This window comes from Schistocerca gregaria, chromosome 11, assembly GCF_023897955.1.
Source record: "Schistocerca gregaria isolate iqSchGreg1 chromosome 11, iqSchGreg1.2, whole genome shotgun sequence".
Classification (NCBI taxonomy): domain Eukaryota; kingdom Metazoa; phylum Arthropoda; class Insecta; order Orthoptera; family Acrididae; genus Schistocerca; species Schistocerca gregaria.
Window position 1 is genome coordinate 113,555,526 of NC_064930.1, and position 24,754 is coordinate 113,580,279.

General features: G+C 45.7%; 1 protein-coding gene and 1 pseudogene across 1 annotated transcript in view; both read left to right on the forward strand.

Moving 5' to 3' along the window:
• Positions 1-24,754, forward strand: part of LOC126295230 (uncharacterized) — a 2,305,622-nt gene that overhangs the window by 285,368 nt on the left and 1,995,500 nt on the right. The gene's annotated exons all lie outside the window — the stretch shown is intronic.
• On the forward strand, positions 7,823-7,940 carry LOC126295575 (5S ribosomal RNA; annotated as a pseudogene).

The following is a 24,754-nucleotide window of genomic DNA, read 5'->3' on the forward strand; positions in this document are numbered from 1 at the left end:
AAAATTCGGAGTAGGTATTAAAATCGATGGAGAAGAAATAAAAACTTTGAGGTTCGCCGATGACATTGTAATGACTTGGAAGAGCAGTTGAACGGAATGGTCAGTGTCTTGAAACGAGGATATAAGATGAACATCAACAAAAGCAAAACCAAGATAATGGAATGTAGTCGAATTAAATCGGGTGATGCTGAGAGAATTAGATTAGGGAATGAGACACTTAAAGTAGTAAAGGAGTTTTGCTATTTGGGGAGCAAAATAACTGATGATGGTCGAAGTAGAGAGGATATAAAATGTAGACTGGCAATGGCAAGGAAAGCGTTTCTGAAGAAGAGAAATTTGGTAACATCGAGTATAGATTTAAGTGTCAGGAAGTCGTTTCTGAAAGTATTTGTATGGAGTGTAGCCATGCATAGAAGTGAAATATGAACAATAAATAATTTGGACAAGAAGACAATAGAAGCTTTCGAAATGTGTTGCTACAGAAGAATGCTGAAGATTAGATGGGTAGATCAGGTAAGTAATGGAGAAGTGTATTGAATAGAATTGGGGAGAAGAATAGTTTGTGGCTCAGCTTGACAAGAAGAAGGGACCGGTTGGTAGGGCATGTTCTGAGGCATCAAGGGATCACAACTTTTGCATTGGAGGGTAGCGTGGAGGGTAAAAATCGTAGAGGGAGACCAAGAGATGAATACACCAAGCAGATTCAGAAGGATGTAGGCTGCAGTAGGTACTGGGAGATGAAGAAGCTTGCACAGGATAGAGTGGCATGGAGAGCTGCATCAAACCTCAAGACTGAAGACCAGAACAACAATAATAACATATTTGAAATCAGGTTATTCTTTTTTTGAGCAGTCCGATTGCGTTGCGCTAGAATATTGTGGATCAGTGTTGACATGACAAGAAAAAGTAAAGGAAAAGTACTCAGCTGTTTCAGAATTAAATAACGTAGATGTTTCAACTTCCCATTTCATTCAGCTATAGAAGCCGTAGGGAATTTTTATAAAGAAGTTTGAAGGTGACAAATCGAAACACGCGACCGAGAAAGTAGTTCATCGTTTGCCGAAAGAAGCTAAGCTCAAGTTGACCGACAAGAATCGTGTTAGTCATCAACCATCGCTTAACATATACATCAAGAGACTGAGGTGTAATCATACGTTTCAAAGGAAGGTAAAACCAATGTTTCATTCATCTGCAAAGTAAGTAGACATTTAATGTCCATCTGTCGGTCTACTACTTAAGAGTTGGCGTGTTTAAAAAACTGTTTTAAATCACGTGTTAAAATTACTGTTTAATAGACTTCATAAAGAAACATGTTTTTATTAAAGTGTTTCAAACAATATTTAATACAGACTTTGAAAAATTTATTTTTACCGGACTGCGGCGTAAACGTCACGTGAGGTGGTGTTGGGGTCCCATCTCAGGCCACCAAGGGGGAGGGGAGGGGGGGGGGGGGAGGGGATCCAAATTGCAAAAAATTAAACTCACGTAATTTACAGACGACCCCTAATTTCATCTCCTCATTATACCATGATTCAATTTGACTATCTTCCATCGCGCTTGCATTATTTTTGTCGGTGTTGGTCTTCGAAAGTCTTCCCAAAATAATATCCGTTACATTCAACTAACTTAGTTCTGTGCCGTCTCTGACACAATTACAGTGTCAACAGTAAACGACAAAACTGTTTATTTCTTTTCCCTGAAATTTTAATTCCCTTGCCAAACTCGTCCCCGCTTTCCGTCGCAGCTTGCTCAGCGCACAGATTGGATAACACCAGGATACGCTAGCGCGGCGAATTTCGTCTGTAAGTCTGCGCATCCGATCCTTTAATCTTTTTGTAAACAGCAGTGTGACTTGCACTCTTTTTTTTTTCAGTCACGAGCAGGTGTTCGCTGCCCGGGTGTTTTTGTACCTGTGATTACTTTCAGGTTGTGCTCCGTTAGACCGTGTTCCCCCTCGACTACTTCAGCCGTCCGCGCAAGAGAATAGTTAGCTATCAAATGGTTCAAATGGCTCTGAGCACTGTGGGACTTAACATCTGAGGTCATCCGTTCCCTAGAACTACTTAAACCTAACTAACCTAAGGACATCACACACATCCATGCCCGAGGCAGGATTCGAACCTGCCACCGTAGCGGTCGCGCGGTTCCAGACTGAAGCGCCTAGGACCGCTCGGCCACACCGGCCGGCAGTTATCTAGCGTTGTTCTCTACGAGTTTCGTGACGTCACGGCCTGCTGTTTCACATTGAGGGGTCATTTCCTCGCGGGAAACACAAAACAAGTTCTGCGATACTGCGTTAATGTGAAACATTAGAAAGCATGAACGCTCTGTACATCACAAGCGCAAAGCAAGACGCCGTGCTGTATTAGTCGTGTTCAGTAGAGGCCCATAATCTGTGGGCTTTATCTTGTACACTGAAGAGCCAAAGAAACTGGCACACCTGCCTAATATCGTGTAAGGCCCTCTCGAGGACGCCGAAGTGCCGGAGCACGACGTGGCGTGGACTAGCCTAATGTCTTGAGTAGCGTTGGAGGGAACGGACTCCACGAATCCTGCAGGTGTGACCATAAGTCCGTTGGAGTACGAGGAGGTAGAGATCTCTGCTGACAGTACATTGCAACGCACTCCAGATACGCTCAGTAATATTCGTCTGTGGAGTTCGGTGGCCAGCGAAAGTGTTTAAACTCAGATGAATGTTCCTGGAGCCACTCTGTAGCAATTCTGCACTTGTGGGGTGTCGCATTGTCCTGCTGGAATTGCCCAAGTCCGTCGGACTGCACAATCGACATGAATGGATGCAGGTGGTCAGACAGGATGCTTACGTGCGTGTCACCTGTCAGAGTCGTATAAGCGGTCCCATATCACTCCAACTGCACATGTCCCACACTATTACAGAGCCTCCTCCTGCTTGAACACTCAAATGGCTCTGAGCACTACAGGACTTAACATCTGAGGTCATTAGTTCCCTAGAACTTAGAACTACATAAACCTGACGAACCTATGGACATCAGACACATCCATGCCTGAGGCAGGATTCCAACCTGCGGCAGTAGCGGTCGCGCGGTTGCAAACTGAAGCGCCTAGAACCGCTCGGCCACCACCGCCCGGCGCTGCTTGAACAGGCCCCTGATGGCATGCAGGGTGCATGGATTCATAAGGCTGTATTCATTTACTAGATACAATTTGAAACGAGACTCGTCCGACCAGGCAACATGTTTCCAGCCATCAACAATCCAATGTCGATGTTAACGGGCCTAGACGAGGCGTAAAGCTTTGTGTGTGCAGTCATCAAGGGTACACAGTGGGCCTTCGGCTCCGAAAGCCCATATCGATGATGTTTCGTTGATTGCTTGCCCACTGACACTTGTTGATGGGCGAGCATTGAAATCTGCAGCAATTTGCTGAAGGGCGGGACTTCTGTCACGTTGAACGATTTTCTTCAGTCGTTGTTGCTCCCGTTCTTGGAGGATCTTTTCCCGGCCGCAGCGATGTCGGAGGTTTGATGTTTTACCGGATTCCTGATATTCACGGTACACTCGAGAAACGGTCGTGTGGGAAAATCCTCACTTCATCGTTACCTCGAAGTCGCTGTGTCCCTTCGCTCGTACGCCGACTATAACACCACGTTCAGACTCACTTAAATCATGATAACCTGCCATTGTAGCAACAGTAACCGATTTGACAACTGCGTCAGACACTTGTTGCGTTACATAGGCATTGCCGGCCGCCGCACCATATTTTGCCTGTTCACACATCTCTGTATTTGAATATCCATGTCTGTACCAGATTCTTCGGCGCTTAAGTGTATCTTGCATCGTACGAATATACACTACTGTCAATATACACTAGTGGCCATTAGAATTGCTACAGCACGAAGATGACGTGCTACAGACGCGAAATTTAACCGACAGGAAGAAGATGTTGTGATATGCAAATGATAAGCTTTTCAGAGCATTCACACAAGGTTGACGCCGGTGGCGACACCTACAACGTCCTGACATGCGGAAAGTTTCCAACCGACGTCTCATACAGAAACAGCAGCTGACCGGCGTAGCCCGGTGAAACGTTGTTGCGATGCCTCGTGCAAGGAGGAGAAATACGTACCATCAAGTTTCCAACTTTGATAAAGGTCGGATTGTAGGCTATAGCGATTGCGGTTTATCGTATCGCGACATTGCTGCTCGCGTTGGTTGACATCCAATGACTGTTAGCAGAATATGGAATCGGTGGCTTCAGGAGGGTAATACGGAACGCCGAGCTGGATCCCAACGGTCTCGTATCACTAGCAGTCGAGATGACAGGCATCTTATCCACACGGCTGTAACGGATCGTCCAGCCACATCTCGATCCCTGAGTCAACAGATGGGGACGTTTGCAATACAACAACCATCTGCACGAACAGTTCGACGGCGTTTGCAGCAGCATGGACTATCACCTCGGAGACCGTGGCTGCGGTTATGCTTGTCGCTGCATTACAGACAGGAGCGCCTGCGATGGTGTACTCGACGAAGAACCTGGGTGCACGAATTGCAAAACGTCATTTTTTCGGATGAATCCAAGTTCTGTGTACAGCAACATGATGGTCGCATCCGTGTTTGGCGACATCGCGATGAACGCACATTGGAAGCGTGTATTCGTCATTGCCATACTGGCGTATCACCCGGAGTGATGGTATGGGGTGCCATTGGTTACACCTCTCGCTAACCTGTTGTTCGCATTGACGGCACTCTGAATAGTGGATGTTACATTTCAGATGTTTTACGACCCTTGGCTCTACCCCTCATTCGATCCCTGCGAAACCCTACATTTCAGCAGGATAATGCACGGTCGCACGTTGGAGGTCCTGCCTTTCTGGATACAGAAAACGTTCGACTGCTGCGCTGGCCAGCACATTCTCCAGATCTCTCACCAATTGAAAACGTCTGGTCAATGGTGGCCGAGCAGATGGCTCGCCACAATACGCCAGTCACTACTCTTGATGAACTGTGGTATCGTGTTGAAGCTGCACGGGCAGCTGTACCTGTACACTCCATCCGAGCTCTGTTTGACTCAAATCCCAGGCGTATCGATGCCGCTATTACCGAAATTGCGTGAAAATGTAATCACGTGTCAGTTCTAGTATAGTATATTTCTCCAATGAATACCCATTTATCATCTGCATTTCTTCTTGGTGTAGCGATTTTAATGGCCAGCGCTTTGAATATCTCGAGATCGGATCCCTATTGGTACGATATGTAGTAATAAAATGACGGGAAACGTCATCTTGGTGCTGTAAGTACTTTCACTTTAGAAATCGCTTCTTATAAGAGGAAACCGTTTTAAGGCAATGGCCCGTAGACGATTCATGAAAACGAGCCGTTCTTACTGTGATTTGTTATACTTAAAAATTCGAGATTTCTGGTAACAGTTTTAGCATTGGTTTGAGGCGTCGTAAAATTCTTTCTTTCTCTCTTTCTCTCTTTCTTTCTTTCTTTCTTTCTTTCTTTCTTTGCTCCTTTTTTCTATGAGATTGTGTTAACAGAAATGAGTTTCCTACAAGCGATCTCTCTTCTTCTAGTCCTCCGTCCTCATGGACCATTATGGAATTCCCAGGCCCTCTAAACTGGCAGCATCGTCAGTTGTTTGTACCGCGTCGTCAGTGTTGTGTACAAAAAATTGGAGAATAGGCAAAAAATTGTTCAAATGGCTCTGAGCACTATGGGACTGAACATCTGAGTCATCAGTCGCCTAGAACTTAGAGATACTTAAACCTAACTAACCTAAGGACATCACACACATCGATGCCCGAGGCAGGATTCGAACCTGCGACCGTAGCGGTAGCGCGGTTACAGAACAGGCAAAAGAAGGTGCATAAGTAGTCCAGTAGAGTCAGGTTTACTGGAGCTTTATAGCCACTTTTGGCCCGTACGTTCTACTTCTGAAACACACTGTTTATTTACCAAATAACTAAATGTCTGTGAAAACAATCGTTACGCGATCTTGGTGTTATTTAGGCATCATATACCGTCATACGTTGAATTTTAAACAATACTCATCATTTTGATTTGCAGCTCCTTGTGTTTACCGTGTTTGCAGTTAAAATAGTTGGGTGTCAGGTCTGCCAGTTATGCAAAACAGCGCTTTTTCGAAGTTCCTAAACATGTTTCAGCACCTGTGTGCCATTATCAATTGGTTTACGTTTTATTTAATCTGCAATGTGAACATTTTTACTACATGATTAAAATATTACGGGAATAGTTAGTTCAATTTTTTCTTTTATTTAGTGCCTTTACACTCGGTTTGAATGGCTTTTCGTGACCACTTGTGTGTTACTTATTATAGGTAGCTTGTCATCTGGAACCAAATGATGTTGGTGAGAAATTTTGTTGGGAGTTAACTTATCGTTTTATGCTGTGAACGTAATTTAGTTTGTGGCTATATTTCTCGCCTATATCCGTTTTTACTTCTGTATTTCTGTGGCAAACCCGTTTTCTCTCAACGCCCCGTTGAGGTGTAGTGAAGCACACGTAAAATGTTTCATATATTTTCACAAAATATGGTCGTAAAAGCACTTTCCACTTCCGCAAAACGCACTGTAATTTGGTTGTTGTTTGCCCCAGCCCAGTACGTGTTCATTTGTTCACCAGCGAGTTTGGCGCCAGATTTTGTTTGCATTTTATATTTGTGTTTGTAGAATTTTTTGTAAAGTTTCTTTAATGTGTTAAATAGTGTGCCCTTGCAGATTGTATGTATTCATCAGTGACCTGTTTTCCTGTGTTTTACTGTCTTAGTTTTATAGCGGAACTTTTTCCCCCCGTGTAGACAGAGTTATTATTAACAACAATCAAATTAATTTATAAATGCATGATTACACTAAACAGAGTATCGGTTTTTACATTGGGCTAAACTACTTTATTATCTTGTTTCAGGTGAGTTCTGGCAGCAACGTGAAGTAAACAGACTGTGAGTATCTGTTAAGTCATTTATAAGTCACGTGTGAAGTTCAGGAATACTGATAACAACGGTAACGGGCGTAACACCACATACTACTAACGAGAAAACGCTAGTATTCTAAAAGACAGAAGAAGGAACGAAATGTACCCATAACGAAAAATCATACAAGTTTTCTGTATATTTTAAAAGGAATACATGAAAAAAGACAACAGCTAGTAATAAAACGTTAACAAGACTTCACCGTGGACACATCGTGGAAAATTGTGTTTTGCTTTCTACGGTCGTGCGGGCAAAGTAGGACGTTATTTTTTTATGAAATAAAAAAGGTTCAGTTGAAAGGGATTCAATTGAAGAAGCAAGGGAATATATTAAAAATGTTACTCCACAAAAATTTAAATAACTTGGAAGTAGCACCAATATCTTTCACAGAAATTTTAAAAATCATGAAAATGTTAAACTACAGATATATCGTGTTGAAGCAATTTCGAACAAATTTCTGAAACCTTGTTCTTATACAGGGCGTTACAAAAAGGTACGGCCAAACTTTCAGGAAACATTCCTCACACACAAATAAAGAAAAGATTTTATGTGGACTCGTCCCACATCATTTTGATAAAAGAATTGTTCAAATGATCTATGGAATATGTACCTAACTAATTATCTGTAATGATTGATGTATTCACGTTCCAAGGCCAAAATGACTATTTTTGAATAATTTGGCATGAAATATACTATTTACTGATATTCTGTAAAAAGAGACTGGGGTGAAAAATATGGAGCAGGATTCGAACCCTTAGCTGCTGTGGTGCGCACGCTCAGTGATTTATACACTGAGAAAAAAAGAATCGCAACCCTAACAAGTAATTAATGTAGACGAATGAAATTGCGATGTAACGGCCTTGCCGCAGTGGATACACCGGTTCCCGTCAGATCACCAAAGTTAAGCGCTGTCGGGCGTGGTCGGCACTTGGACGGGTGACCATCCGGGCCGCCATGCGCTGTTGCCATTTTTCGGGGTGCACTCAGCCTCGGGATGCCAATTGAGGAGCTACTCGACCGAACAGTAGCGGCTGCGGTCGAGGAAAACCATCGTAACGAATGGGAGAGCAGTGTACTGACCACACGCCCCTCCTATCCGCATCTTTAGTGAGGATGACACGACGGTCGGATGGTCCCGATGGGCCACTTGTGGCCTAAAGACGGAGTGCTTGTTATGAATGAAATGGCGGGAATACATTCGTCCAGGTAACGTTTTTAAATAATTAACATTGCAAGATCACAGGTTAATATAAGCACAAGATGAGCCATGGCAAATGTGAAATGCTGGTACATTAATAACTGGTGTAACGACCAGACTGTTGGATGCCGGCACGAAAACGTTAATGCATTGTGTTGTGCAGGATGTCAATCTGTGGGACAGAGTTCATTGCCTGTTGCACTCCGTCAGTCAGTACAGCGGCGATGAGTGCTGTTTGAGAATGACACTGGAGTTATCGTCCGATGATGTCCCATATGTTTAAATGGTTCAGATGGCTCTGAGCACTATGGGAGTTAACACCTATGGTCATCAGTCCCCTAGAACTTAGAACTACTTAAACCTAACTAACCTAAGGACGTCACACAACATCCAGTCATCACGAGGCAGAGAAAACCCCGACCCCGCCGGGAATCGAACCCGGGCACGGGAAGCGAGAACGCTACCGCACGACCACGAGCTGCGGACGGTCCCATATGTGATCGATTGGAGGGAGACATGGTGATCGAGCAGGCCATGGCAACATGTCACCACTCTGTACAGCATTTTCAGTTTCTGGAGCGGTATGTGGGTCAACTGTTATCTTGTTGGAAAATAGCCCCTGAAATGCTATTCACGAATGGCAGCCCAACAGGCCGAATCACTAGACTGATTATTCAGGTGTGTAGTCAGTGTGCGTGGGATCGGCACGAGAGTGCTCCTGCTGTCATACGAAACTGTAACTCCAGGTGTAGGTCCATTGTGTCTAGCACACAGACAGGTTGGTTGCCTCCTAACCGACACTCGGTCATCACTGCCAACGAGGCAGAACCTGCTTAAAGATAACAACCTCCATCTTGCCCTCCAATGAGCTTTCGCTTGACACCACTGAAGTCGCAAATGGGGATGGTTTGAGGTCAGCGGAATCAATGCTACAGGGCGTCTGGCTCGGAGCTGACTTTGTAGTAACCGGTTTGCAGCACTTCGTTATGTCACTGTAGTGCCAAATAGTGCCCATATTGCTATTGCAGATGTAGCACGATGCGCCAGACACACACGCAGAAGGCTACGGTTTTCCCTTTTGGTAATGCCATGTGGTCATCCAGAGCACGGTCTTCTTGCGACCGTACATTTTCGTGACCACCGCTGCCAGCAATCATGTACAGTGGCTACATTCCTCCCAAGTCTTTGAGCAATATCGCAAAAGAAAAATCTGCCATTCGTGAACAGCATTTCAGGGCTGTTTTCCAACAAGATAACAGCTGACCCACATACTGCTCTAAAAACCGAAAATGCTCTACGGAGTGCCGACATGTTGCCTTGGCCTGTTCGATCACCATGTCTCTCTCCTCGAAGGGAACGATCCATTGATACGTAATCAGCATCGTTCTTGTGCAACGCAGCTAGTTCTTCATTCGCACGAAGTAATGGCCGCTTTCGACAGGGGATCTCAAGTTGATTCTGTATTTCTAGATTTCCGTAAAGCTTTTGACACCGTTCTTCGCAAGCGACTTCTAATCAAGCTGCGGGCCTATGGGATATTGTCTCAGTTGAGCGACGGGATTCGTGATTTCCTGTCAGGAAGGTCGCAGTTCGTAGCAAATCGTCGAGTAAAACTGAAGTCATATCAGGTGTTCATCAGGGAAGCGTCGCGGGACCTCTGCTGTTCCTGAGCTATATAAATGACCTGGGTGACAATCTGAGCAGTTCTCTTAGGTTGTTCGCTGATGATGCTGTAATTTACCGTCTAGTAAGGTCATCCGAAGACCAGTATCAGTTGCAAAGCGATTTAGAAAAGATTGCTGTATGGTGAGTCAGGTGGCAGTTGACGCTAAATAACGAAAAGTGGGAGTTGGAATTCGATTACTCGATAAATAGTACAATTCTCAAGGCTGTCAATTCAACTAAGTACCTGGGTGTTAAAATTACGAACAACTTCAGTTGGAAAGACCACATAGATAATATTGTGGCGAAGGCGAGCCAAAGGTTGCGTTTCATTGCCAGGACACTTGGAAGATGCAACAAGTCCACTAAAGAGACAGCTTACACTACACTCGTTCGTCCTCTGTTAGAATATTCCTGCGGGGTGTGGGATCCTTACCAGGTGGGATTGACGGAGGACATCGAAAGGGTGCAAAAAAGGGCAGCTCGTTTTGTATTATCACGTAATAGGGGAGAGAGTGTGTCAGATATGATAAACGAGTTGGGATGTAAGTCATTAAAGCAAAGACGTTTTTCGTCGCGGCGAGATCTATTTACGAAATTTCAGTCACCAACTATCTCTTCCGAATGCGAAAATATTTTGTTGAGCCCATCCTACATGGGTAGGAATGATCATCAAAATAAAATAAGAGAAATCAGAGCTCGAACAGAAAGGTTTAGGCGTTCGTTTTTCCCGCTCGCTTTTCGGGAGTGGAATGGGAGAGAGATAGTATGATTGTGGTTCGATGAACCCTCTGCCAAGCACTTAAATGTGAATTGCAGAGTAATCATGTAGGTGTAGATGTAGATCTACCTTCCCGTAGTCCTACTACACGGCTTCCTTCAGACTAACATCAACTCTCCACGTCCAATATCAGAGGTAACTAACGCTGACGACCTTCACAGCGTGTATTTGAAGCAAACCCGATTTTCACCATCATAGTGGCGACGGGGGCGAAATTTGAATAGACATAATTTTCCAGATATAGATACATACCTATGTCGGACAACTCGTTCTTGGTGTTGCAACTTTTTTTGCGTCAGTGAATTTAATGTTACGGGTTGTGCCCGCCAGGTTAGCCGAGAGCGCTAGGTCACCGGCCCCGGGTTGAATCCGCCCCTCGGATTAACGACGACGGCCGGTGTGCCGGCCAGCCTGGATGTGGTTTTTAGGCGGTTTTCCACATCCTAATAGGTGAATACGGGGCTGGTCCCCTCGTTCCGCCTCAGTTACACGACTCGCACTTATTTGAAACACATTCACACTATTTCACGATTTACACCAAAGGGTGACAGCTGGGGTACACTAATTCCGTCCTGGGGGGTATGAGGTGGCGGCAGGAAGGGCATCCAGCCACCCCTTAAAATTCACCATGCCAAACCCGTACTTAACCCTGCTGACCCTGCGCGCAATGCGGGATAAAGGCAGTATCAAAAGAAAGAATTTAACGTTATGGGTTCGGTTTCGTCAGACTTTGGATTTGTCCAGAACACTTCATATCGACTTCCCAATGTCTTCATTTCTGCTGCCAATGCCACGGACTATCAAAATTGCGTGGTGAAGTTAAACGCTGCAGTTTCTGTTGGTAGCGCCGACCGCCGATTACATCAGCATTTCCAATCACACGTCTCTCTCAACAGCAAAGACCAATCTCCTCATTTAGGAAGTTGTTGTCAAGTTTCAGCAACTGTTTTTGAAGAATGCCGATGTGAAGGAATGGAGCACTAATTGCGTTAAAATTTTATTTTCAACGCAACTTGTGTGCTATTTCTTCACATCGAAAATCTTGTTATTCAGTTTACCACCCCCACCCCCTCCCCCACTATAGTGGGCCCTCCTTTTTCTGTGCCACACACACTTGCTTCACACAGTCAAAGAAAAAGACTAGAAGTGTTGAAAGCTGAAAAAGGTGGCTATAATTTCGCACCATACAAGCACCCATTCACATGCTTTGCTGTGATCTACAAACACAATTAGGCATCATGTGACACGTTGTACATCATATATATGAATATAAAAGGAGACTGACGTTGTCATGTAAGCCTTGTAAATCCTTACAAGCACCCATTCACATACTTTGCTGTGATCTGCAATCACAATTAGGTATCATGTGATAGGTTATATATCGTATATACGAATATATAAAGGAGACTGACATTGTCATATACACCTTGTAAATAATTGTTAACGCTTATTGCATGAAAGGTGACGGCGTAATGTGTCTTTATTATCATACTAGTAGAGGTTGGAGCGACAGTGAAAATGAAACGCAAGGCGGAACTCAAGCCCTGGGTGTAAGGCACACACAGGTGTTGGTCCTGCTTAAAAACATGGAGTAGCTAGACGGACGTTGGGAAACCTGAGCACAATACAGTGGCGACCGGCCGGTGTTGTAGGCGGACGGGAAGGATTGTACGTCGGAAACTACGGAAATCTTGGACACGGCAGAGAGGAACGAAGTAGCGTCACCTTGGAAACCACGCAGGCTGGCTTATTTCCAATGTTTTGTACTCAGAAGCGTACCATTGTACTAGTATAGGTTTTTCCTCGCAAACTTTTCGCACTGGACGACAAAAGACTAAAATATGGTTGGTTGGGGGCGAGGGAAAATATTCCGTGGTTTCGGGAATAGCCTTGCTGGGAGGCCAGCAGTGGATAGACGAGGTTTTCTGTTGAGAGCTCCCATGTGTGACGGTCGCTCGAAAAAATGCTTCAAATGGCTTTGAGCATTTTGGGACTTAACATCTGAGGACATCACACACATCCATGCCCGAGGCAGGATTCGAACCTGCGACCATAGCGTCGCTCGGTTGCAGACTGAAGTGCCTAGAACCGCTCGGCCACAACGGCCGGCCTAACAGTCGCTCGACATCAGCTTTGTTGGTAGAGACGGACTTGCTGTTTTTGCTCTCAGGTGAGTTTACAGTCAAAACAGTTAGGCACTGTACTGTTGCGAACCTGCACGATTCTGGACTTAACCTGCGGGTTGGAAGTCGTCGTTGAGTACGCAGCGTTCAGTAATTGAGAGCACTCCCTGTGCCTTTACTTATGTAGGGACGTTATTTGAACTCCATCCTTGTGACTGGGAGTTGGCGTTTCTCGACTGTAAAACACAGAGAGGAGAAGACAGTGCGGTAGTCGGAGGACCGCCTCCCGCCGTCCTAGTGTTTAAAAGACTGTATTTGTGGCTGGAGTTCTTCCATCATCGCAGACGAGTAGAGAACCATCACTTGGACGCACCGGACGCATTACATATGGACATATCGCAAATTTCTTCGGCTTATTAGGGCCACTGAGGTTCCACACCACCATAGATCATTTTCACTGTGGGGGCTTCACTGAACCGTGAATATCAGGAATCCAGTAAAACATCAAATCTCCGACGTTGCTGCGGCTGGAAAGAGATCCTGGAAGAACGGGACCAAGTAGGACTGAAGAGAGTCGTCCAACATGACAGAAGTACAACCCTTCCTGAAATTGGTGCAGTCTTCAATGCTGGGCCATCAACAAGTGTCAGTGTGCGAACCATTCAACGAAACATCGAGGATTTGGGCTTTCGGAACCGCTCGTGTACCCTTGATAATGGCAAGACACAAAGCTTTACGCCTCGCCAGTCATTTCGCGTTATTGATATTACATCACGCAGTCATAATAAGGGACAGAGTTGCACAATTGATTAGTAATTTAACTTAGGAAATGTAAACTTTGTAATGTAAAGGTTTTTTTAATGTACAGTAAATATACAGGGTGTTACAAAAAGGTACTGCCAAACTTTCAGGAAACATTCCTCACACGTGTCCGGAAACGCTTACTTTCCATGTTAGACGTCATTTTATTACTTCTCTTCAAATCACATTAATCATGAAATGGAAAAACACAGCAACAGAACGTACCAGCGTGACTTCAAACACTTTGTTACAGGAAATGTTCAAAATGTCCTCCGTTAGCGAGGATACATGCATCCACCCTCCGTCGCACGGAATCCCTGAATCCCTGATGCGCTGATGCAGCCCTGGAGAATTGCGTATTGTGTCACAGCCGTCCACAATACGAGCACGAAGAGTCTCTACATTTGGTACCGGGGTTGCCTAGCCAAGAGCTTTCAAATGCCCCCATAAATGAAAGTCGAGAGGGTTGAGGTCAGGAGAGCGTGGAGGCCACGGAATTGGTCCGCCTCTACCAATCCATCGGTCACCGAATCTGTTGTTGAGAAGCGTACGAACACTTCGACTGAAATGTACCGGAGCTCCATAGTGTACGAACCACGTATTGTGTCGTACCTGTAAAGACACATGTTCTAGCAGCACAGGTAGAGTATCCCTATGAAGTCACGATAACGTGCTCCATTGAGCGTAGGTGGAAGAACATGGGGCCCAATCGAGACATCACCAACAATGTCTGCCCAAACGTTCACAGAAAATCTGTGTTGATGACGTGATTGCGCAATAGCGTGCGGATTCTCGTTAGCGCACAGATGTGGCGGTGAATCGAGGAACTACAGTACATACTGACAAAACTGAAATGAGCTCTAACATGGAAATTAAGCGTTTCCGGACACATGTCCACATAACATCTTTTCTTTATTTGTGTGTGAAGAATGTACCTTTTTGTAACACCCTGTATAAGCAGGAACAATGTTTATCATTTAGTAGGATTAGTTGCCTTCATCATTTATTTATGTTTAGGTTGTAATTTATAGAATTAAGAGATCGTAAGATATGGTTCAAGGGGTAGTTAGACAGGACGAAATCTTCATTTTAGCGTTTATTATTTTCTGTTGCGCACATTCATTTTACACCCGCCTGGAGCAGTATCTTGGACCTTCACACAGTAAAAGTAAAATAGTGTTTTACTACAATTACAAAAGATGCACAGCAAATTGTGAAAAAAAATTAAAACAAATATACCAGCACACGATACTGCCGTCTTCTGATATCAACAAATAGCAGAAAATATACAAGCGTTAAATATCGATATTTTTTGGATAGGATCACGTCCATATTTCGATGCTGTTGTTGTTGTGGTCTTCAGTCCTGAGACTGGTTTGATGCAGCTCTCCATGCCACTCTATCCTGTGCAAGCTTCATCATCTCCCAGTACTTACTGCAACCTACTTCCATCTGAATCTGCTTAGTGTATTCATTTCTTGGTCTCCCTCTACGATTTTTACCCTCCACGCTGCCCTCCCCTTGATGCCTCAGAACATGTCCTACTAACTGATCCCTTCTTCTAGTCTATTTGTGCCACAAACTCATCTTCTCCCCAATTCTATCCAATACCTCCTCATTAGTTATGTGATCCACCCACCTTATCTTCAGCATTCTTTTGTAGCACGACATTTCAAAAGCTTCTATTCTCTTCGTGTCTAAACTATATATCGTCCATGTTCCACTTCCATACATGGCTACACTCCATACAAATACTTTCAGAAACGACTTTCTGACACATAAATCTATACTCGATGTTAACAAATTTCTTTTCTTCCGAAACTCTTTCCTTGCCATTGCCAGTCTACATTTTATATGCTCTCTACTTCCACCATCATCAGTTATTTTGGTCCCCAAATAGCATAACTCCTTTACCACTTTAAGTGTCTCCTTTCCTACTGTAATTCCCTCAGCATGACCCGACTTAATTCGACTACATTCCATTATCTTCGTTTTGCTTTTGTTGATGTTCATCTTATACACTCCTTTCATGACACCACCCATTCCGTTCAACTGCTCTTCCAAGTCCATTGCTGTCTCTGACATATTTTGGTAGTTTATCAATAGCCGTAGTACTGAGGACCTGAGACTGTTCAGAACCTGTGATCGGTTGGTCTGGCGGTCCCCTCGTCGACTGCTGTCCTTGCAGGGTCGCCAGTTGTGTAACTACCGCAGCCTCGCCGGCCGGCCTTGCCCAGTACTCGGGGCAGCAGACGTCGCCGGCGCCTCCTTCCGGCGGTCCCCCTCGCTCGCTGCGACGTCCATCAGCCGCCTGTGATTGCCGGCACGCCCACCGTCACGGTGTCACCGCCGTGACGCGCCGTCGCCGGCGTTGCGGCGCGTGACGGGCCATAATTCCCTCCCTCCGCCTCGCTTCTCCGCCGCACGTGGTCGCTACCGAGGCCGTTATTCATCTGCCGCGCTCGCACACCGCGTGTTCCCTGGGCTGTGTGCTACGTTACGTTGGCTATTATTTTTCAAGCTTCCTGGCAGATTAAAACTGCGTGCCGAAGCTATACTCGAACTCTGAGACCTTTGCCTTCCGCGGGCAAATGCTCTACCAACTGAGCTACCCAAGCACGACTCACGCCCCGTCCTCACAGCTTTACTTCTGCCAGTACCTTGTCTCCTTCCCTCCAAACTTTACAGAAGCTCTCCTGCGGACCTTGCAGAACTAGCACTCCTGAAGGAAAGGATACTGCGCAGACATGGCTTAGCCACAGCCTGGGGGATGTTTCCAGAATAAGATTTTCACTCCACAGCGGAGTGTGCGCTGATATGAAACTTCCTGGCAGATTAAAGCTCTCTGCCACACCTACACTCGAACTCGGGACGTTTGCCTTTCGCGCGCAAGTGCTCTACCAACTGAGCTACCGAAGGACAACTCACGCCCCGTCCTCACAGCTTTACTTCAGCCACTACCTCGTCTGCTACCCTCCAAACTTTACAGAAGCTCTCCTGAAAAACAGAAAGGTCACGGGTTCGAGTTGTAATGGTACTTGAATTACGCAACCATTACGACACCTCACCTGAACCTCTCGATACCAGTAACTGTGGTTATGTTAACTACCTAACATATTTCTGAGACAATATTCAGATTCGATTTCATTTGTGATACATCGATTTGTTTATATTGCAATGATATTATTCTTACGTGTATTTGTTCTTTTGTCACTATGATCTTTCACGTACTTGTAACTCTGAAGTTTTGGCCGCGTAACCGATTATTAGTTAGAGAATCGGACCTTGAGAAAGTGAAGTCTTGGATGTCATGTTGGAAAGACGCATAACGTAGTCAGCTTATAAAATGTGAACTTTAACATTGAGGAAGATGTTTTCAAGACTGTTTTGTATTGTGAAGTGATGATTTCTGTGTTACGCGATATTGCAACAAAAGCAAGAAAACGGAACTGTAACTTAAATTCGGAGTGCTGATTACTTTTTTACATCACCATTGTGCTAACTTTGAAAGGTTTAATCTTCAAGAATGGTTTGTGAAGCGCATTTACAAAACTTTTGAATGTAGCAGAATAAAACCTAGGTCTTTTTTGGATCCGAGCTTGGAATCATCACCACCTAGATTTTCGACGATTGAGCCATGATTTTACAACGAGACCAGCGTTGGAAACACGAAAAGATGAGTGCCTAGTTTATTCATTATTACATGAAATGATTTTATTAACTGTGCTCTAATGACACCTCCCACATAATAACTTCGTTGTTGTCCAGAAATGCAGTATTTTGCAGCGTGAGCAACACCACAATCATTAAATTTTGACCTTTGTTGTGGTAGCCTTGTTAGAGAGTCTCGGTCCGGCCCACAGTTTTAATCTGCCTGGAAGTTTCATACCAGCGCACACTCCGCTGCAGAGTGAAAATCTCATTCTGGAAACATCCCCCAGGCTGTGGCTAAGTATGTCTCCGCAATATCCTTTCGTTCAGGAGTGCTAGTTCTGCTAGGTTCGCAGGAGAGCTTCTGTGAAATTTGGATGGTAGGAGACGACGTACTGGCAGAAGTAAAGCTGTGAGGACGGGGTGTCAGTCATGCTAGGGTAGCTCAGATGGTAGAGCACATGCCCGCGAAAGGCAAGGGTCTCAGAGTTCGAGTCTCGGTCGGGCACACAGTTTTAATCTTCCAGGAAGTTTCATATCAACGCACACTCCGCTGCAGAGGGAAAATCTCATTTTGCAACAGTGTTTCGCCGTTTGTATGTGACAGGGTCGTTTCAGGAAGCAGGAAATCGTGGACGTACCCAAAATGTCTGGACACCACACTTGGAGGAAAATGTGATTAACACTGTGGATGGCGACCGTCATGTCAGTACCAGGCAGTTGACCCGCCAGTATAGGGTAAGCCAGACGACAGTGTTGCACAATTGTTACTGCCCTTATCACTTACAGCTTGTCCAGGCATACTACCAACAGGTCGGGAGCAGTTTTCTCACTGGTTTCTTCACTGAGCAACCACGATTCCGGGATTTGTGTCACCCATCCTATTCACAGATGAGGCCACATTTATGCGGAGTGGTGTCTTCAACTTTCACAACAGTCATGTGTGGGATAGTATACAGAACCCCCACAGAACGGTGAGAGCGAATCGTCAACATCGTTGCAGCCGGAATGTGTGGGCCGGGGTAATTGTTGGCCGTGTTTTGGCACCAGTTTTCCTTCGACGTCGCCTGACAGGTCGGAACTATCGGCGTTCCTTGCGGGTTACTTTGCCTCCCCTGCTGGAAGAAGTGCCATCGACGATTGGAAGGGTTATGTGGCTGCTACATGATGCTGCTCCAGCTAACTTCGCCTTTAACATCCGGACGCATCTCAGTCCTGTCATCCCTGGTCGATGGCCGGCCGCGGTGGTCTCGCGGTTCTAGGCGCGCAGTCCGGAACCGTGCGACTGCTACGGTCGCAGGTTCGAATCCTGCCTCGGGCATGGATATGTGTGATGTCCTTAGGTTGGTTAGGTTTAATTAGTTCTAAGTTCTAGGCGACTGATGACCTCAGGTGTTAAGTCGCATAGTACTCAGAGCCATTTGAACCATTTGAACCCTGGTCGATGAATCGAACGAGGGGGTCCAGTTGCATGGCCTGCTTGTTCACCGGACCTCACCCCGTGCGATTTCTGCTTATGGGGCCATCTTAAAGGTATCGTGTATGCAGAGCCCATTCCACATGTGGACACGGCCGATGTGAGCGTGTGTTATAGGCGCTCTATTGTTCCTGATCTACACTCCTGGAAATGGAAAAAAGAACACATTGACACCGGTGTGTCAGACCCACCATACTTGCTCCGGACACTGCGAGAGGGCTGTACAAGCAATGATCACACGCACGGCACAGCGGACACACCAGGAACCGCGTTGTTGGTCGTCGAATGGCGCTAGCTGCGCAGCATTTGTGCACCGCCGCCGTCAGTGTCAGCCAGTTTGCTGTGGAATACGGAGCTCCATCGCAGTCTGTAACACTGGTAGCGTGCCGCGACAGCGTGGACGTGAACCGTATGTGCAGTTGACGGACTTTGAGCGAGGGCGTATAGTGGGCATGCGGGAGGCCGGGTGGACGTACCGCCGAATTGCTCAACACGTGGGGCGTGAGGTCTCCACAGTACATCGATGTTGTCGCCAGTGGTCGGCGGAAGGTGCACGTGCCCGTCGACCTGGGACCGGACCGCAGCGACGCACGGATGCACGCCAAGACCGTAGGATCCTACGCAGTGCCGTACGCGACCGCACCGCCACTTCCCAGCAAATTAGGGACACTGTTGCTCCTGGGGTATCGGCGAGGACCATTCGCAACCGTCTCCATGAAGCTGGGCTACGGTCCCGCACACCGTTAGGCCGTCTTCCGCTCACGCCCCAACATCGTGCAGCCCGTCTCCAGTGGTGTCGCGACAGGCGTGAATGGAGGGACGAATGGAGACGTGTCGTCTTCAGCGATGAGAGTCGCTTCTGCCTTGCTGCCAATGATGGTCGTATGCGTGTTTGGCGCCGTGCAGGTGAGCGCCACAATCAGGACTGCATCCGACCGAGGCACACAGGGCCAACACCCGGCATCATGGTGTGGGGAGCGATCTCCTACACTGGCCGTACACCTCTGGTGATCGTCGAGGGGACACTGAATAGTGCACGGTACATCCAAACCGTCATCGAACCCATCGTTCTACCATTCCTAGACCGGCAAGGGAACTTGCTGTTCCAACAGGACAATGCACGTCCGCATGTATCCCGTGCCACCCAACGTGCTCTAGAAGGTGTAAGTCAAGTACCCTGGCCAGCAAGATCTCCGGATCTGTCCCCCATTGAGCATGTTTGGGGCTGAATGAAGCGTCGTCTCACGCGGTCTACACGTCCAGCACGAACGCTGGTCCACCTGAGGCGCCAGGTGGAAATGGCATGGCAAGCCGTTCCACAGGACTACATCCAGCATCTCTACGATCGTCTCCATGGGAGAATAGCAGCCTGCATTGCTGCGAAAGGTGGATATACACTGTACTAGTGCCGACATTGTGCATGCTCTGTTGCCTGTGTCTATGTGCCTGTGGTTCTGTCAGTGAGATCATGTGATGTATCTAACCCCAGGAATGTGTCAATAAAGTTTCCCCTTCCTGGGACAATGAATTCACGGTGTTCTTATTTCAATTTCCAGGAGTGTATATTAACGTCATAGGACACAGTGTGAGTAGCCCTATTCCATTGTTTGCAGATGATACTGTCATTTACCGTCTTGTAAAATCATCAGATGATCAACCCGACTTACAAAATGATTTAGATAGGATATCTGTATGGTGCGAAAAGTGGCAGTTGACCCTCAATAAGGAAAAGTATGAAGTTATTCACATGCGTACTAAAATCAGCTAAATATCGATTACGCGAAAAGTCACACAAATCTAAATGCTGTAAATTCGACTAAATACTTAGGGATTACAATTACAAATAACCTAAATTGGAACGATCACGTAGATAATATTGTGGGTAGAGCAAACCAAAGTCTCCGATTCATTGGCAGAACACTTAGAAGGTGCAACAGGTCTACTAAAGAGACTGCTTACACCACGCTTGTCCGCCCTATTCTGGAGTACTGCTGTGCGGTGTGGGATCCGCATCAGGTGGGACTCACGGATGACTTCGAAAAAGTACAAAGAAGGGCAGCTCGTTTTGTATGATCGCGTAATGGGGACATAGTGTCACAGACACCATACGTGAATTGGAGTGGCAATCATTAAAACAAAGGCGTTGCGACGGGATCTTCTCGTGAAATTTCAATCACCAGTTTTCTCCTCCGTTTGCGAAAACATTGTTGGCACCCACCTACATAGGGAGAAACGATCGTCACGATAAAATAGGAGACGTCAGGGCTCGCAGAGAAAAATTTAAGTGGTCGTTTTCCCGCGTGCCGTTCGAGAGTGGAACGGTAGAGAGACAGCCTGAAGGTGGTTCATTGCACCCTCTGCCAGGCACTTTACCGTGAATAGCAGAATAATCACGTACATGTATGTGCCGAAACAGAATGTTACGGCGCGTGCACGCATGGGTTCAGGCACTTGGAAACCATTTTCAGCACATACATGTGGCCGCATTATACAGCGCGTATTAAACCGCAGTCTCTGTAACAAGAGTATGACTGAATAAATGTTACGTAGCGTGGAGACCATGCATTGCCATAAGTTCATTATACCTTTTTTGTTCCGTATCCTCTCGTCGATCAAACCCTAAGAGTTTGTACACGGTGAAAGAAATCACCCTCAGTGTTCCACATTGTATGTTAAAGTGTCTCAACAAAAACTAGTTTCAGCAGTAAGTCTGTAGGTAAAGCCAATGCGTAGCCATTCTAGCAGAGGAATTAAAGCGGCAGCTCATATTTTAACTCATGTTCTATGAATTAATGCTGTTTCAAAACACCAGCACATTCAAGATCTTTCAAAACTGCGCCGGTATTGCTAAACTTCATTGCAATAAAAATGTCGAAAAGTGTCATATTGGTGGTTGAAAGATGAACTGTAATTGAACAAGTTCTTGTTTGGGAAGGAAGTGTCCTAAAAGAACTAGCTCGCAAGTTTTTCTGTATACTTTATAGATCGCTGATACATACTTACCTCTAATTCTTTTGCAGATACTTAAGTTGTTATTTTGAGCAGTAGATGATCAACGTGTTTTGTATGTTTGCTGCTGTTTGCGTATTTCTTGTTTCATTCGTAAATTATTGTCAATGTCAACTCACTCCTAAGAGCGTACTCGTTATGTTTATAACATTATATTTTACAGAAAGTACTTCTATTAAATTAAAATCATATCTCTGAATCTTTCAGAAATGCAGAAAAAAAGAAAAATCGTAAACTACCAGATGCGAACCCGTTACTTTTAACATAATAAATGGCCTCCCATAACCTCCACAGCACAGTCACCCGGCAGAACTTTTCACTCTATGCTATACCTTAAATCCCATGGAAGCCTAAACGCCGCTATGTCACATCGTACCAAGAACGACGTGTATTTATTAATCTTCCATTTGCCGTTGCTTTGAAACGGCATGATTTCGTAACAAGCAAGTTATGACTAACAGCTACGATAGTTGATAGCAGTTCGTGCTGCCTTCGAAACTGCGTGTGACGTCACGTGCGTATGTAATCTTGTGGAATGAGTTTCCCCTCCCCCGTAATCAGGAGATCACGCTGTTTGTGTCCCCTAGCTGTGTGCTACGGTCCTGAGGCGCGGGGATTTCAGCGTGTACCAGGACTGCAGTCATACACCTGATATAAATAAACAAAATAAGGCGAAACTATATCTTTTTTGAGGTGATAATTAAGCTTTTATGCGGGAGCCAGCCCTGACAAAACTCATTTGACATCAGTGTAATACGTCACGGCTGCAAAATTCTAACACGAATTCTTTACAGACGAATGGAAAGACTGGCAGAAGCTGACCTCGGGACGATCGCTTTGGATTCCGTAGAAATATTGGAAAACGTGAAGGAATACCGACTCTACAACTTATCTTAGAAAATAGGTTAAGGAAAGGCAAACCTACGTTTCTTGCATTTGTAGACTTAGAGAAAGCTTTTGACAATGTTGACTAGAATTCTCTTTTTCAAATTCTGAAGGTGGCAGGGGTTAAACACAGGGAGCGAAAGACTTCTTACAAGTCGTACAGAAATCAGATTGTAGTTATAAGAGTCGAGGGACATGAAAGGGAAGCAGCGGTTGGGGAGTGAGACAGGGTTGTAGCCTCTCCCCGATGTTATTCAATCTGTATATTGAGCAAGTCGTGAAGGAAACAAAAGAAAAATTTGGAGTAGGAATCAATCCATCGAGAAGAAATAAAAACCTTGAAGTCCGCCGATGACATGGTAATTCTGCCAGAGACAGCAAAGGACTTGGAAGAGCAGTTGAATGGAATGGAAAGTGTCCTGAAAGGAGGATATAAGATGAACATAGCAAGTGGAAGCAAAACGAGGATAATGAAATGTAGTCGAATTAAATCGGGTAATGCTGAGGAATTAGATTAGGAAGTGAGACACTTACAGTAGTAAAGGAGTTTTGCTATTTGGGGAGCAAAATAACTGATGATGGTCGAAGTAGAAAGGATATAAAATGTAGACTGGCAATGGCAAGGAAAGCGTTTCAGAAGAAGAGAAATTTGTTAACATCGAGTATAGATTTAAGTGTCAGGAAGTCGTTTCTGAAAGTAATTGTATGGAGTGTAGCCATGTATGGAAGTGAAACTTGGACGATAAATAGTTTGGACAAGAAGAGAATAGAAGCTTTCGAAATGTAGTGTTACAGAAGAACGACCACATAACTAATGAGGAAGTATTGAATAGAATTGGAGAGAAGAGAAATTTGTGGCACAACGTGACTAGAAGAAGGGATCGGTTGGCAGGACTCGTCCTGAAGCATCAAGGGATCACCAATTTAGTACTGGAGGGAACCGTGGAGGGTAAAAATCGTAGAGGGAGACCAAGAGATGAATACACTAAACAGATTCAAAAGGATGTTGGTTGCAATAGTTACTTGGAAATGAAGAAGCTTGCACAGGATAGAGTAGCATGGAGACCTGCATCAAACCAGTCTCTGTACCGAAAGCACATTGCTAGCGCTTCTATGACTGGCCGCATACGATATTCAATATGATTCCTTTTTTTAAAATTGAGGGACAAGCCATTTGGAGAAAACCTGTCAGTCGTCCTTCTAAGTACATCATTTACAATTCCGTCTGTTGCTCTATGTGTATTTGAAGCTTTCAGTTTTTTTAGAACTCTTCTCAGTGTGTATGTCATAACCAGTTTCCTGCGAATTCTTTTTTTTTTTATCAGTCCAGGACTCAAGGAACGCTTGTTTTCGTGTCACAAATAGCCACACCCCGTTGCCGTTCGCCGCCCGTTATCATTCTGAACGCAGCCTGATACGCTGTACACAGAGCGACGCGCTGATAACACTTCTTTTTTCCTTCCTTCCTTCTGTTCGCGTTTTGAATGGCGTCGCGTGCGGAGCCGCTCCCAGGGCGGTATTTGTCTGCTGCGGCCGTGCGCAGGTGTGTGCACTTGTTGTGTGTCGATCTATTCTGCTCCCGGCGCTTGGAGGAATGTGTTAAGTCGAGTCGCGCCGTGCGATCATGTGTCGTCAAGGTTGGCATAGTGGGGGCAGGCAGAGATAGCGTCCGCGGCGCGCTAATCCCCGTGATAAAGTCGGCTACGCTCGCGCTTTCCACAGTCTGCGATCGCGTGTCTGTCCGTCGCACGCCTGTATCAAGTGTGTGTGAGTGTGTGCGCGAGCAAGCAAGCGCGTGTGTGTGAGGCTGTGTGTGCTTACACTTTCACCAGTGGTCACCAGGCGCAAGTGCCCGGTGCCCCATTTGACTGTGGGCACACACTTCTACTGCCCCGTTTGACTCTCCGCGCTGTCTTCGACTGTCTGCTGTTCCGCCAAAGATCGCAGTGAGATAGAGAGAGAGAGAGAGAGAGAGAGAGAGAGAGAGAGAGAGAGAGACAGAGGCAGAGAGAGAAGTACACAGGTAAGTGAAGGCTGCAACACGAAATCGCTATCGAGCTCCTGCAGAGATAAGCCGCATAGGCGGAACGGTTTGTCTTCCGCTGCGATTCTCTTTGCCGGGACAGTTGAAAAAAAATTGTGCCAACAACTGCCGGTCGACGATGGCCGCTAATTTGTTTCTCAGCTTGGTTCCG